This window comes from Papaver somniferum, chromosome 11, assembly GCF_003573695.1.
Source record: "Papaver somniferum cultivar HN1 chromosome 11, ASM357369v1, whole genome shotgun sequence".
NCBI lineage: Eukaryota > Viridiplantae > Streptophyta > Magnoliopsida > Ranunculales > Papaveraceae > Papaver > Papaver somniferum.
In genome coordinates, this window is record NC_039368.1 from 136,025,176 (window position 1) to 136,039,074 (window position 13,899).

Below are 13,899 nucleotides of genomic sequence, written 5' to 3' on the forward strand. Positions count from 1 at the left end.
GCTAGGGTATTTGGCGCTTAAGGGAGGTACTATAATTGAGTGAACTAGATTTTAACTGTTTTATATTTTTCTTAACTATTTCCCCTGGAGTATTTTAAGTATTGAAAGTAAAGACACATCATTTACACGTAATGTTGTAGCTTTGAGTCTTCGATTGCCTCAACGATGGTTATCAGCTCATACAAGCCACGGGATGTTGTAACTTTGAGACTCTGGATAGGTGGGCATTGAAAGCATCAGCATACCGTGAACAAAGACAGCTGGAAGGAATCGATTACTCTGATATAGGTGGCCATCGAAAGCAGATATGAGACTCTGGATGGAGTAATTCAGTCAGAGTTAGATAGAACGGTCTACTCTCTGATAAATGCGATTGCATTATGTGCTATTCAGGTATATCCACAATCATTGAGATTTTATCTATCGCTGGATAGAAAGGGCATGCTATGATCTTCTTATCATAGAAAGGGCATCCTTCTTTCAGCAAGGAAGTGAAAGAAGTATTTATTTACATGAATTTTTCTGCGTACCAAGTAGGACACTGAAGGGTTCTATTTGGAGGAACCAAACCTTGCTATGATTTTCTTATCATGGTCGAAAATGAATAAGGTACATTGCATGCTCTCTAAATATTGAATGCTTAGAACAAATCTGATTGGCATGAAACCGAATAAAATGTAACAGTTAAAATACTTAAGAAACCATAAATTGTGATCCACATTTGAAAATGTAAAAGCCATTAGCTTAAAACTATAATGAGAATTAGAATGATCATCTTTCTAAGCTAGCACGTTCTCTTAAACTTCTTTTTTGGTTTGTGTTTTAATCTCTAAGCCACACTAAGTATATTTTTGGTGTATTTTTTTTTACAGTTGAACGAATTTAGTGCCTAGCTGGAAGGATATGGAAGTCATTTAATTTAATCTTCATCTAGCTCTTCGCATTTTGGGGATAAATGTCAATGATGTTAAACGTGCTAAGGGAAAGCCCTGAAGAGACCTCTTGGATCACAGAAGTGTGCTAAGATTGCCCATGAGAAGGTCCTTACTGCAGATATAGTTGTATCCCCTTTTCTTTAGCTCCCTTTGTTATTGTAGTGGTAGATTTAGACAAACTTAAATATATACTAACAGAGTTGTTCTTGGTAACTTCACATTCTCTAAACAATAACAATAAGGGCAAATGGAATTGTAATGCACATTTGTTTATACTCCTTTAATTAACGGGTTCACTCACAGTTCACTCAAATCAAACTTGGTTCAGCCAAAGAGTATTACTTTAGAGTGATAACAAACATCTGGTGCAGACTGGCTTCATTCTGGGAGCATTCTGATAATAAGGAAAAAGTGATGAAGACACAAGCAAAAGTCTAATACGTACCGGTGGTTGAATATTTTAGCTTAAAATCGTCCATATCTCTGCAGCGGTGGTTGATGGCCCCGAACAAGGAACAAAATTCCTCATAGGAAGCGAGTAACTATAAATTTTTCTAGAGCAAGGGATTCAGCCAGGTATGCATTGTGATTATTTTAGCTTAAAAACGTCCATATCTCGGCAACTGTTGTTGAGGACCCACCGAGGAATGAAATTCCTCATAATAAATCAAAGACGGATAACAGAAGCAAGTACAACTCCTCCCGGTGCGTGGCACGGGAACGAACCTAGCACTAATATAACATGTGAGTTATTTGATGAAACACCAAATAAAAGTAATCTTTTCTTTTTAATAAAAAAAATCCTAAGCATGCATTGAGACGGGGCGAGGCGAAGCCATACCACACAAGATTAAAAATATGTAAGAAAAAAAAGATGCTCAGCCAGACCAACTAAAAAATTCTAAGCATGCATTGAGACGGGGAGAGGAGAAGCTGAGCCAAGTATGCATTGGGACGGGCGAGGCGAAACCGAGCCACGCCAAATCAAAAAGCTAATGCATTGGGACGGGGTGCGGCGAAGCCAAGCTACACCAAATCAAAAATCCTAAGCATGTATCGGGACGGAGCGAGGCGAAGCCGAGCCACACCAAATCGAAAATCCTAAGCATTTAGCTGGATGGGGTAAGACGAATCTCACGCGAAATTAGAAACCTTAACATGCATTAGGACGGGAAGAGGCGAAACCGGGCCATACCAAATAAAAAAACCTAGGCGACAGGACAGATAAAACCCGGCGACACCAAATAAAAATGCCGACCGGCGAGGCAATGCCACATCATGCCAAACTAAAATAATGGTTAAAAGTAAAACAATGATGGTTTTTTGGTCCGCCCGGTACGTAGCACGGGCACAAAATCTAGTTGCTTCTTTTCTTACTGCTTAAAGTTTGGATCTGGGATGATATGCTCAGAATGAGGTTTCGTTCGGTTCAAGAAATTGCAAATAAGTGACAGAAATATTATTGTGTTACTCTAAGGAACAAACCCGTATGCGTCTTCCCTTCATCAACGGCTTGAAAAAGTACTCATCACGTCCGTCCACTTATGATTACCAAGTGTTCTGGTGGGGTGAGAATGAGAGAAGAATTAGATCATTTGACTTGGGCGGTTTTGCGCAATCGATAGTTCATCTTGTGTTTAGTTCCACCTCCAGTCCTTTGTTACGTACATTTCTTATTCTCATCACATAACAGTTGCTAGAAAGTACTTATCAAATATTTCAAAGTCACCGGCTAAAAGCTACATTTCCTCTTCTGGTTCTCTTGGAGCATTTGACATAAACAAATAAAATCTATCAAACACCGTCAAACAGTGTACAGTTAAGCATGAGCCTAATCTGTGCAGACTGGGTGCTCTATTCAAGAGAGGTTCAGTAACAAGGTCAAACAACACAACAGAAGGAAATTCGAACTAGTTTAACATGAAAGAGTACTGAACTAGTTTAAGATCCGGCTATTTGCAGCTTCACTTGCTAGCATTTTTTGAAACTCCAAAATACGGTAAACTTCTTCACTGGCAGAAACCTTCATGCACCATTGCTCAAACAAGAAAAGATTTTTCCCAGAAAATCAGTCTACAGTTACAGGGATTCTCCGTTGTGGTGACTCTTATAAGTGATGAGATCTTAGAGCCTTTTCTCAGACAGTAACTATTTATCTGAAAACTGAATTAGCAGAGTATAATGACATGAAAACAGTGGAAAATAAGAAACAAACCCAATGATAATTGTCGATGATACAAAACATAAAAGTAAAAATCCATCTAAATGCAAATGATTTTATAGCATGGCTTTGTCTATTGCATCATGCCAACGACAAAAAGCGCACATTGAGATTCCAATTGATTGTAACACAGACCTAAATGACTTGACTGTTCTTAGATTTGTAGGTTTATAATCATATGCAGGTATGCTAGATATACAACAGTTACATATACACATTGTTTTCAACTTGCTATAAGAATCACAATGACCAAATTATGCAAAAGCAAGCATGGATATGCGGCTAATCGCACATCATTTAATTTTTGAACTTGTTAATCTTAAAGCAGGAAAATTGCTAAGGCACAAGGTTATTACAGAGGAGCAAAAAAGAAAAACAAAACATAATTCTGGAAGAAAAATATTCATAGCAATCGGAAAAGTTTAATTCCATGTCTATTGATCTTTCATTTATGACTAGCCCCGGGACGGAGCCAGGAATTTTACCTAGGGAGGGGGGGGGGGAGCAAAAAAAAAAAAAAATGTTTCGCAAAACTCATAATGAAAGTTAGAACTGCTGATTCCATGTTACTGCCTGCACTAATATGAATACCAATTACACAACCATGCACTTGTTTGTTTCTGGCCGTTGACAAAGCAATTTAGGCAGTGTGGAAGGATAGAGCTTATCGTAACCTTGAGTTACACTGGCATGTGGTGATGCTAGTTTAAGTATTGCAAACACATAGGATGGAAATGGATTACAAACAGATGCAAACAATGAGCTTGGGCCAAAGCTCCCACCCATTCTGGTTTTCAGTCATAAGTGCTGGTCTTTCTAGCGTTGGGAGTATAAAACCATTGTGCTGAATGAGACCTTGTCAAAACAGAAGTCACATTAATGGTTAGTGCATAACATTTATTTCGTTTTCGAAAATCTAAATAGACATCCAGAAACAGATATCATTAAATAGCAACCAGAATAGGTGAAATTCTAAATAAACTAAAAAGACAATCTGAAATTCTTAACCATTCAAACTAGCTTGACGGTCCTAAAACAATAAAAAGGGAAAAAAATGATAGGCCCCCTGCAATAACAGGTAAGGGCTACTGCGTCAATGAATTCGAGAGATGTTTCAAGCATCTTCTCCATTTCAACCTTAGTACATTAAGTGGGATATGAAAATTTTGATGTTCAGCATGAACTCCGAAAACTCTAATGTCACATTCGATAAAAAAATCCAGTGACTTGCGAGACAATAATCAAATGACGATTAGACAATCTGCTGGAAGTTTTCTAACATACCAAAGAAACAGATGATCAATAACAAGAATATACAGGTTTGGAAAAATTGAGATCTTATAAGGCTCATTAGTGGGACAAAAGATATTTTTCTACAGGTTCACCAGTAGGTGGTCAGTATATGTTGAACAGCTCTATTTTCTATACCTACACATTATGGTTCTAAATCACCCTCAGAAAGTGGGGGTCACATTCAGAGCATTGTAATTTCGTAAGCAAGATTGAAATGGACAAAAGGGTCGGGGTGATAAGCTCTTGACTTGAGTGATGGCAATGCCTCCATAGAACAGTGTTGGAAACCCACACAAGTTTTGAGTTACCACCCACTTGCTATCCCACCAAAAGATACCAACAAGAACAAACTTTTACCAGAATGTTCCGCAGTATACACTCAGTGTGCTCAAACTCAAAACTAAACATACAAAGTGTGAAAATGTTGTGGAAGACAAATAACTAAGGCGGCATTGTAGTCGCAGATGAAAATATACCAACTGAAATAATAATGATAAAATGGATAACATGTGATATTTATTTACCTCAATTGTTGTCACTCGGGATACTTCACGATCTCATCTGTAATCGGTTTCTCCAGATAAGTACCAGAGCCAAGTGAGACTATGACTATGCTCTCCACATAGATCTGTAGACTATTGTCCGTAGCAAAATCACGGACCACCACCGATGTAACTCTTTCAGTTTTTGGTTCATATAAAAGTATTTGCCTGCCAGTATCTACTAGAATTTCACCATTGTTAAAGCACCACAGAGGCTTCCAAAATGGAATTTCTTGCAAGGGCAAGGGAAGCGGCAGTTGAGTTGTGGTATATTTTCTGACCCAAGATTCCTTCACTCCATACTCCCGCATCACCCACACATCAATCCTAACTGAATTCCAGATATAAGCTATACCAATGCAGTCCCCCCACACTCCCACATTTTAAAAAACTTCTCCGGAATAATCTGTAGGTGGCATAACATTTTCAGGTAATGGCATACTCACCACTACCTCATTGCAAATATCAAAAGAGAAGATAACTTCAGACCAGATTCCGCGAGTGTCCGTACTTGCCAACAAATGAAGACACCCATTGAAAAACACACCAGAATATCCTTTACCACAGTGAAATGAGAATTTACCCATACCCTGAATACTACTCCATGAATCTAATTTCACTGTATAAACATCAATTTTGTAGACACGGTGTCCTACATAATTTGTCATCACTAGTTTGTAATCATCTACATTGCCATCATAACCAAATCCATAGGTAACACCGCCATAACACTTTTCAGGATTTTTAGATTCCTCAGGCTTTTCAAATTCCTTAAATTCTCTTGTCAATGGGTTCAGAATACAGAATTTAGTCTCTGAAATAAATTTCTTTAGATAATTAGATCTATCAATACTAAATATTCTTAAGAAAATCAAGCCATTACATGAACCCAAAAATTCTGGTAGATTCAAATGGGTAATTTATCAGAACACCTCCATCTGATGGTGAAATCGAAGGATAATCTATAGGTATAGAGTGAATCAGAGGGCGCTTAACCCTCGAGGATTGACTAAATAAGAGTTTAGGGCTGCTGTTCTTGCTCAGAATACTTCGATTAACATGATTTTTGATAAATCTAGGATTGGAAAGTAGATTATAGAAAAGCTTACAGACACACCTTGATACGAAGATGGATTTTGCTGGTAGCTTCATAAAGATCTCATCATGAACCCCTTCAGGAAGATTTAACATCAGAGATGTTGATTCTTCTCTTTGTGTACCACATGAAATGCTCATTTTCGCTGCTGCTGCTGCAAAATGAAAAGGGAGTAAACAGGGTTCAGACGATATGGTACGTAGCGAGACATTTTATATACAGTACTCTAGGAAAAAAACAATATCTATCCGTACACGTCATCCTTTCATCAACGTCTTGTAAAGCTGTTGACCGACTCTCAGACGTGTAAAGTGAGAGATCATTTTGTACTGTCAGTTTTACGCAACCGAAAGTTCATTTTTACAAGAGCAATCTGGTTCCCAGCTGATCCTCGATCTCATTTTTCTAACACCATCTTTGCTGAAATTGTTATCTATGTTAAACTTCTATGTCTTGCATAAAATTCAACTTCTAAAAGCAAGATGAATGATGAAACAGAAAGAAAAAGTTCCAACTCCGATTTTTTGTTATTCTTCTTACTTGGAACGTTCCATGTAGATTTTACAGTTGCCAGAAAGTAATGAACATCTGAAAATATTTTGAAGTCATCCGCTAAAATTTACACTTGAATATGGTTGCCAGAAACTAGCAAACTACATGTATACCAAGGAATGAGAGAGGTTCAGTAACCAGTGGGGAACTCATTTGATGTATTTAGGAATTTCTCCCTTTCTTAAGAGGGAAAGAGCATACTGTCCTCAATGTTGTGCAGGGATTCCTCTTCTGCGCCCAGCATGAAGTTAGCACGAGCCTCTGCTTTCTTGGCCAATCTTGCAGCTAAGTCCCTGTTGCCAATATGGACCCTTGGCTACATTCCCTAGCAACAATGAGATAGTTGTCTTCTCTTTATAGTTGATTGATGTCTTCCGCCCCTGTATGCAAATCAAACATTTGTCAGTCTGCTGCATCCAATGTTTTATGTGGAAAGTTCATATATTCCTGAGTTTGGTCTGATCTAATGAGGATTATAGAGCTAACACATGAAAAGCAAAAGCTCCAAGGAAATCAAAATTCTCATAATACACAATTAAACGCGAAAAAAGTTAGCTTATTAAGTTGATTAGTTCACTGTTCTTCTACATCTTGCCTGCAAATTAGAAATAAAAGAAAAACGACTCATACAACTTCTTGAAGATCAAGATCCAAGATCAACTTAAACGCAGATGATGTTATAGCATTAGTTGGGAGGATTTCATGAGCACATTTCCAGAGGAAGATTTTGATAGCTTGTGCCACTTCCATGTTCCAAATAGAATTCCAACTTCTTGTGTTGAGATCATTCTTGTACAGGTCCTCTATTTTGGCTTTGTACAAAACTTTGACAGAGAATTTTCCTGTGTTCTTGAGATTCCAGTGTATGTTGTCTTCTTCCCTGGGGTGGATAGCTAGACTAGTGATGGCTTGAGCAATGTCAGAGCTGAAGAGTTGTTGGATAAACTGCAGATTCCATTCCTTTTGGTCTGTCATTAAATGAGCTAGAAACTGAGTATTATTTGGGCAGTTTGCAGGTTTTGAAAGCTTGTCTGTTGAGTTAGGTAGCCAGATGTCTTCCCAAATATTAATTTCGTTGCCATTGCCTATCCTCCAGACACAATGTTGTTGAATGTTTTGGATACCTTCTAGAATTCCTTTACATATCCAGGAGTCTCCATCTTTGGCTTTGGTATCCATGTTGAGTACATTTCTTCCCAATAAATACTTGGCATCCATCAATTGGTACCATAGAGAGTCCTTATATTGTTCGAGCCTCCACCCTATTTTTGTTATCATGGCACTATTTAAGAGTTTCATGTTCATGAATCCAAGACCACCAATATCTTTTGGTTTACATATAGTTGTCCAAGCTTTTGGATAATAACCTGTGGGATTTTCTAAGTTTTTACCCCAGAAGAAGTCTCTTTGAAGCTTGTTCATATTTTGGCAAATTTGCTTTGGAATTCTGAAGCAATTCATTTGGTAGGTGCCGGCTGTGGAAGTAACAGATTTGATGACAACCTCTCTTCCAGCTGGGTTTAAGGGGGAGTTCTTCCAACTTGACATATTTATCTTCATCTTTTCCACACCTGGCTTGAAAGATTGAATTTTTCTTTTATGAGTAAAGAGAGGAGAGCCTAAATACTTGTCATTTATAGGAAGAGCTTGAACTCCTAGAAGATTGCAGATGTTAGGAATAAGAGCAGGGTCAGTATTCTTGCTGAAGAAAACACCAGATTTGCTGAAATTTATAAGTTGACCAGAAGTATTTCCAAAGAGGTTTAGAATATCCTTAAGATTTTGGGATTCAGAGAGATTAGCTTTGCAGAAAACCATACAATCATCAGCAAATAGAAGATGGTTTATAGAAGGAGCATTCTTGTAAATTTGAACTCCAGAAATGATTCCCAAGTCTTCAACATGAGATAAGGTTATAGACAAAGCTTTCATGCAGAATAAAAATAGGTAGGGAGATAGGGGATCCCCTTGTCTCAGCCCTCTAGAGGGATTGAAGAATTTATCAGGAGAACCATTTATTAACACAGCAGTGGAGGTGGTTGAAATGCACTGCATAATCTTATTGCACCAGTCAGAGTTGAAGCCAATTTTTCCCATAATAGTAATAAGAAATTTTCAGTCCACTCTATCAAAATTTTTTGCCATGTCAATCTTAATTCCCATACTTACTTTATTTCTTTTTTGACCTCTTCTGGTTCTCATGTAGTGAATGGTTTCATGGGCAATGACTATGTTATCAGCAATTTGCCTTCCAGGAATGAAAGCAGACTGGTAAGGGGATATGATTTTGTTGAGATAATGCTTCATTCTTTGGGCTAACAGTTTGGATATGATTTTGTATGTGGTGTTGCAGAGGCTAATGGGTCTGAAATGACTGGGGTTTGATGGATTCTCAGTTTTGGGTATCAGTGATATGAAAGTTGAATTCATTTCTTTGAGAAGGTGCCCAGACTTGAAAAATGATGAACCATTTTGATTAGATCCTCTCCAACAATATCCAGTTGGCTTGAAAAAAACTAGGGGGGAATCCATCTGGCCCTGGTGCTTTGTCTTTGGCCATACCAAAGAGAATACTTTTGACCTCATGATCTTCAGGAATTCTGTTGAGATTGTTGTTATCAGCAATGGTTATAGTGGTGGGGATGAGATTGATGATTTCAAGGTTCATTTCAGGTGATTCAGTAATAGCCATCTTAGAGAAGTGTTTAGTGAAACAGTGTTTTATTTCATGGTAGTCTTCAATCCATTTTCCAGCACTATCTTGAATAGAATTTATCTTGTTTCTTCTTATTCTGCATTTTGTGGTTCTGTGAAAATAGCTTGTGTTCTTATCTCCCAACTTGATGAATTAATCCCTGCTTTTAATCTTCCAGAATTTTTCCTCAATGTCTTGCCATTCTCTAAGCACTTGAGTAGCAGTTTTTAAAGCTTCACTTCTGTCCTGTTTGAAGTAGTGTTCTTGTAACCAATTTAGATGTTGCTTACTTTCCTCTATGTTTGTCTTAATGTTGCCATACACCTCTTTGTTCTAAACTTTGAGTTTCAGTTTAATGTCTTTGAGCTTTCTAGCAATGAGAAAAGCACTAGAACCAGATAGATTCCTCTGCCAGCATTCAGTGACAATGTCCTTGCAGTCCTTATGATCCAACCAAGGACCAAATACCTTGAAAGGTATTTTACCAGTACGCCAATTAGGGTTGGTGTTTAGAAGAATGAGGTGGTGATCAGAGCCAATGGCTAGAAGATTTTTTACAGTAGAGTTTGGATGGAGAAGCAGCCAATGTTCATTTGCTAATCCTCTATCCAGTCTCTGTTCAGTAAGAGCAGGACCACTTCTCTTATTAGACCAAGTGAAAGGACATCCAACATGCCCAAATCATTTAGATCCAAATCCACAATTTTGTTGCTAAAGATATTAGCTTCAATATTGTCCAAAGGTTGGGTACTGTACTTTTCATTATCATGTAAGATGAAATTGAAATCTCCAATAACCAACCAAGGAAGGGAGTGATTGAGAGTTGAATTTTCCAAAACTTTCCAAGAGCTAAGTTTACTGTCAGTATCATAAGGACTGCCAAAGTAACCAGTAAAGAGCCAAGAAGGGCCACTGGTATGCTTGATTGTAGCATTAATATGGTTAATGGAGCAATCCATAATTTCAACATCAAGATTGTTCTTCCATATCAATATTATCCCTCCAGCAGTACCACTAGCCCCTCCAGGATTGACATGCAAGAAGTTATGAATATTAAGCTGTTGCATAATGTTTAAGAGTTTTCCATGTTTCTGCTTGGTTTCAGAGATAAAGCAGATGTCAGGATTGAACTTGGTCAGCATATCACTAAGGTATTTCTTGGTATGTCTCTGCCCAAGACCTTGACAATTCCAAGCTATAGAGATAAAGAATTGCCAAAAATATGAAACTGGGGGGGTATTTGGAAGTTAGTCTTCTAGTTATAGGATCATAGTAAACTAGAATGCACCAATAAATACAAGCATAAGAATGGTTCATGGGGTAGATTATAAGAAAAGAAAAGATAAGGATATGTACCTCAGAAGCTGAAGTTGGTGAGCCAGAATCATCATTAGTCCTTGAGTCCAAAGGTTCAGCATAGTTGTCAGAGTAGTCCTTGAATCTGTTGATGTTATCAGTATTGGTGGTTTCCATAGGAACAGTAGCAGAAGTTGATTGTTTCCTTTTTGATAAAGCTTTAAGCTTATCAGCATCATTAGTAGTATCAGAATCTGAGGGATGGTGTTCTTCAGCAAAAACATGAATTGTCTTTCTAGCCTTCCAAGCCTTCTTTTTAAACTGAGCAGTTTCAGCATCCATCCTATCTTTGATTTCAGAGATTGTTGGTATGGTTTGAGAGGGAATGGCTGGAAAGATACCAGTAGGATCTATATTATGATTTGGGCTGGTGTTGGCTTGGGTAGGGTGTTTGAATCTAGCAACATCCTTGATCCTTATCTTAGCTTGATGTGCCTTATAATTGTTAGAGATTTTCTTAGAAAGCTCAATTTTTCTGTTTCTAAATTGACTAGCAATGACATCTGGATGGGGTGAGTTGGGATCAGCTCTAGTGGAAGCTCCAAAGGTAAGGTGTTTAGAAGTTGAGGGAGCAATTTTTGCTATTGTCATTTCTAGTTCTTTCTGCTTCGCATTTCTCATCTTGATTTCAAAAACTTGAGCTGCATCAGCATCAGTGTAACCTCTGTGAATGACATTTCTTCCTTCTTGAACAGTTTTTTGAAGGACAGTTTGTGGTAGTGATAAAGGCTGGGGTGTTGGTAGGATTTTGTAGTGTGAGTAATCAGATTTTGAAGGTGTAGGTGGAATGGGGCAGGGTGGAGATGGGTGATCTAGAATTCTACAAACTTTACAGAATTTGATATCATTGAGAGCATAAGCAAACTGAAGCCAATGGGAAACAATTGGTGTTTCAAAAGCTTCAATACGAAACTGTAAGGGCTTAGTAACATCAATGGTGAGCTTAACTTCTAGGTTTTTCTCAAATCTGTCTCTTCCATAAGGCTTCTTGGCATTTTGATGTACTCCAACTGGTTGTAGAACGTCGTGGATGTATGGTATAATGTGTTTGGGGATTCTTTTAATGAGCAGCCAGATCATAACCTTTGTGAATTGAAATGAGGAAATTTCTGTAATACATTGCAGTATGAGGTACCAATTGAAATGTCACTTCAACGTAACTAATCTGTCTAAAGTTTCAATTTCGAAGTAAATCAATGAAAAATGGAGAGGTTTTTTACCATGAATCATAACTATTGATAAAGGCGAATCTCAAGCATCAACCCTGTTATATCTTTATTTAATTTTTTAATAGTTTTATTTACAGGTCCATGATCAGGTGAAAACATACCCTCCTCTTTGTTTCTACATATAAAACCAAACATAAATAGTTAATAGAAAATTTAACCAAAAACATAAATGAAGGTGAACAGAGAGAAGAAGAGAACAAATGGAAATCAGAGATGGAAGTGGTTTTAGTTTGTTTTTTTTTTAGTTTTAGCTGGCTTTTTGTCAGGGGGAAAATATGGAAGAAGTAAACCTTAAAAATCAAATATAATGAATGTAAAGAAAATCGAAGGAAAGAAATTAGAAAAATGGACAATATGGTTAGGGTTTTGTCCTGAAGGTACCTTTTTCAGTGAAAATCATTGGAAAGTGAAAATTATCCCTGCAAATTAAAACAAAACAAATCAATAATATTACTGAAGTATTAACTCGAAGAAGAAATCGAGAGACTGAAAAAATTAGAGCAAAACAGGGAGAGGCAGAGAAGCCAAATATCTTGAATTGGTGTTGTTCATTTTGTAGATGCTTCTCTCCCACACGACTACAATTAGTTTTACAGGCTTTGAATTGTGATTACAGGTTTGATGCGGTGATCCTTTCTTCCTAAAACCCTGAAACAAAAACTTCACCAAAACACAAAAAAGTATATTAGCTATAAAACTGCAAAAGAGTTGTGAAAGTAACAAAAACTAATTAGGGTTTACAATATTAAAAATCCATAATGGAAGCTTAATTGAATCAAGAAAAATAAGCATAAAAAAAATACTTACCTGGAACTTCCGTGAAGACTGTTTTCGTGAAAAATAATCTTACGCTGAAAGAGAAAGTCTATATCTCTTATGTTTTTTTCTCCGCGTTTTTTTCTCGGTTTTTTTTGAACCGAAAGAGTTATTTGGTGTTACATTCATATAATTTGAGGAAAAGTGGAATGGAGAAATTTCAAGGGGACGGGGACACTCACCCAAGGATGGGTATTCTCACCGTGTGACGCATGGCCTCGAGTTATTTGGTGTTACATTCATATAATTTGAGGAAAAGTGGAATGGGTAAATTTCAAGGGGGCGGGGACGCTCATCCAAGGGTGGGTATTCTCACCGCGACACGCATGGCCTCGCATGTCTTAGGAGTTTAAAGGGTTTGATGTCTTCTGGGTGGTCAAATCTTCCTGACGAATATCTGATGAGATCTTTCTGAGGTTATCAGGGAAATCCATCTTATCATGCAGGTGTGTATGCAAGCTTTTTAATAACCTTCTTTCAAAACCTAGTTTCATCAAGAATCATCTTAATCAAACCAAAAACAAAAACCCTAAGCTCTTGTTTAAGCATGGCTTGATGATTCACTCCATAGATATTAAATTATTACCAGCAGCATCATCAACAGCCTCATGTGAATTTGATGGAGCTTTTCTGATAAGTTACCCATTTGAATTTAAGTAATCATATTCCATTGATATTTTGGGGTCTTGTAATGGTTTGATTTGCTTACAGACTAATAGTTATAGTACAGCTGAGATTAAAAGCCGAACAGTTGTCTACACTTATTATTATAGTATTTTGAACACATTAACAAGAGAATATAAGGAATTTAGGAGGCATGAAAAGAGTTACCGCGAAGTTACCTATGGATTTGGTTATGATAGCAAAACTGATCATTATAAACTAGTAATTTTATCGGGTTATGGGTTCTTCCAAATTGATATTTATACACCGAGATCAGATGGGAATTCATTTAGGAGTATTCTGGGCGCCGTCGATTACAAATTCCGTACGGGTAAAGGAACTCGTGGTGTGTTTTTCAATGAACTCCCCATTGGTTGGGAACAATCTCCACCCAAGAAACCTCCTCCCAAGTTATTGTCTGTTTTGATATTAGAGATGAGACAATGATTAATATGCCATTACCTGAAAATATTATGATGCTCATTATTGTTTCATTTTTCA

General features: G+C 37.3%; 1 long non-coding RNA gene across 1 annotated transcript; it reads right to left on the reverse strand.

The window, feature by feature from the left end:
* Positions 1-3,698: 3,698 nt before the first annotated feature.
* On the reverse strand, positions 3,699-6,250 carry LOC113321506. The gene is made up of 2 exons (XR_003346714.1): positions 4,974-6,250; positions 3,699-4,011 (listed from the first exon to the last, which is right to left on the reverse strand). It is a non-coding gene; the product is annotated as an uncharacterized LOC113321506 (long non-coding RNA).
* Positions 6,251-13,899: the final 7,649 nt, after the last annotated feature.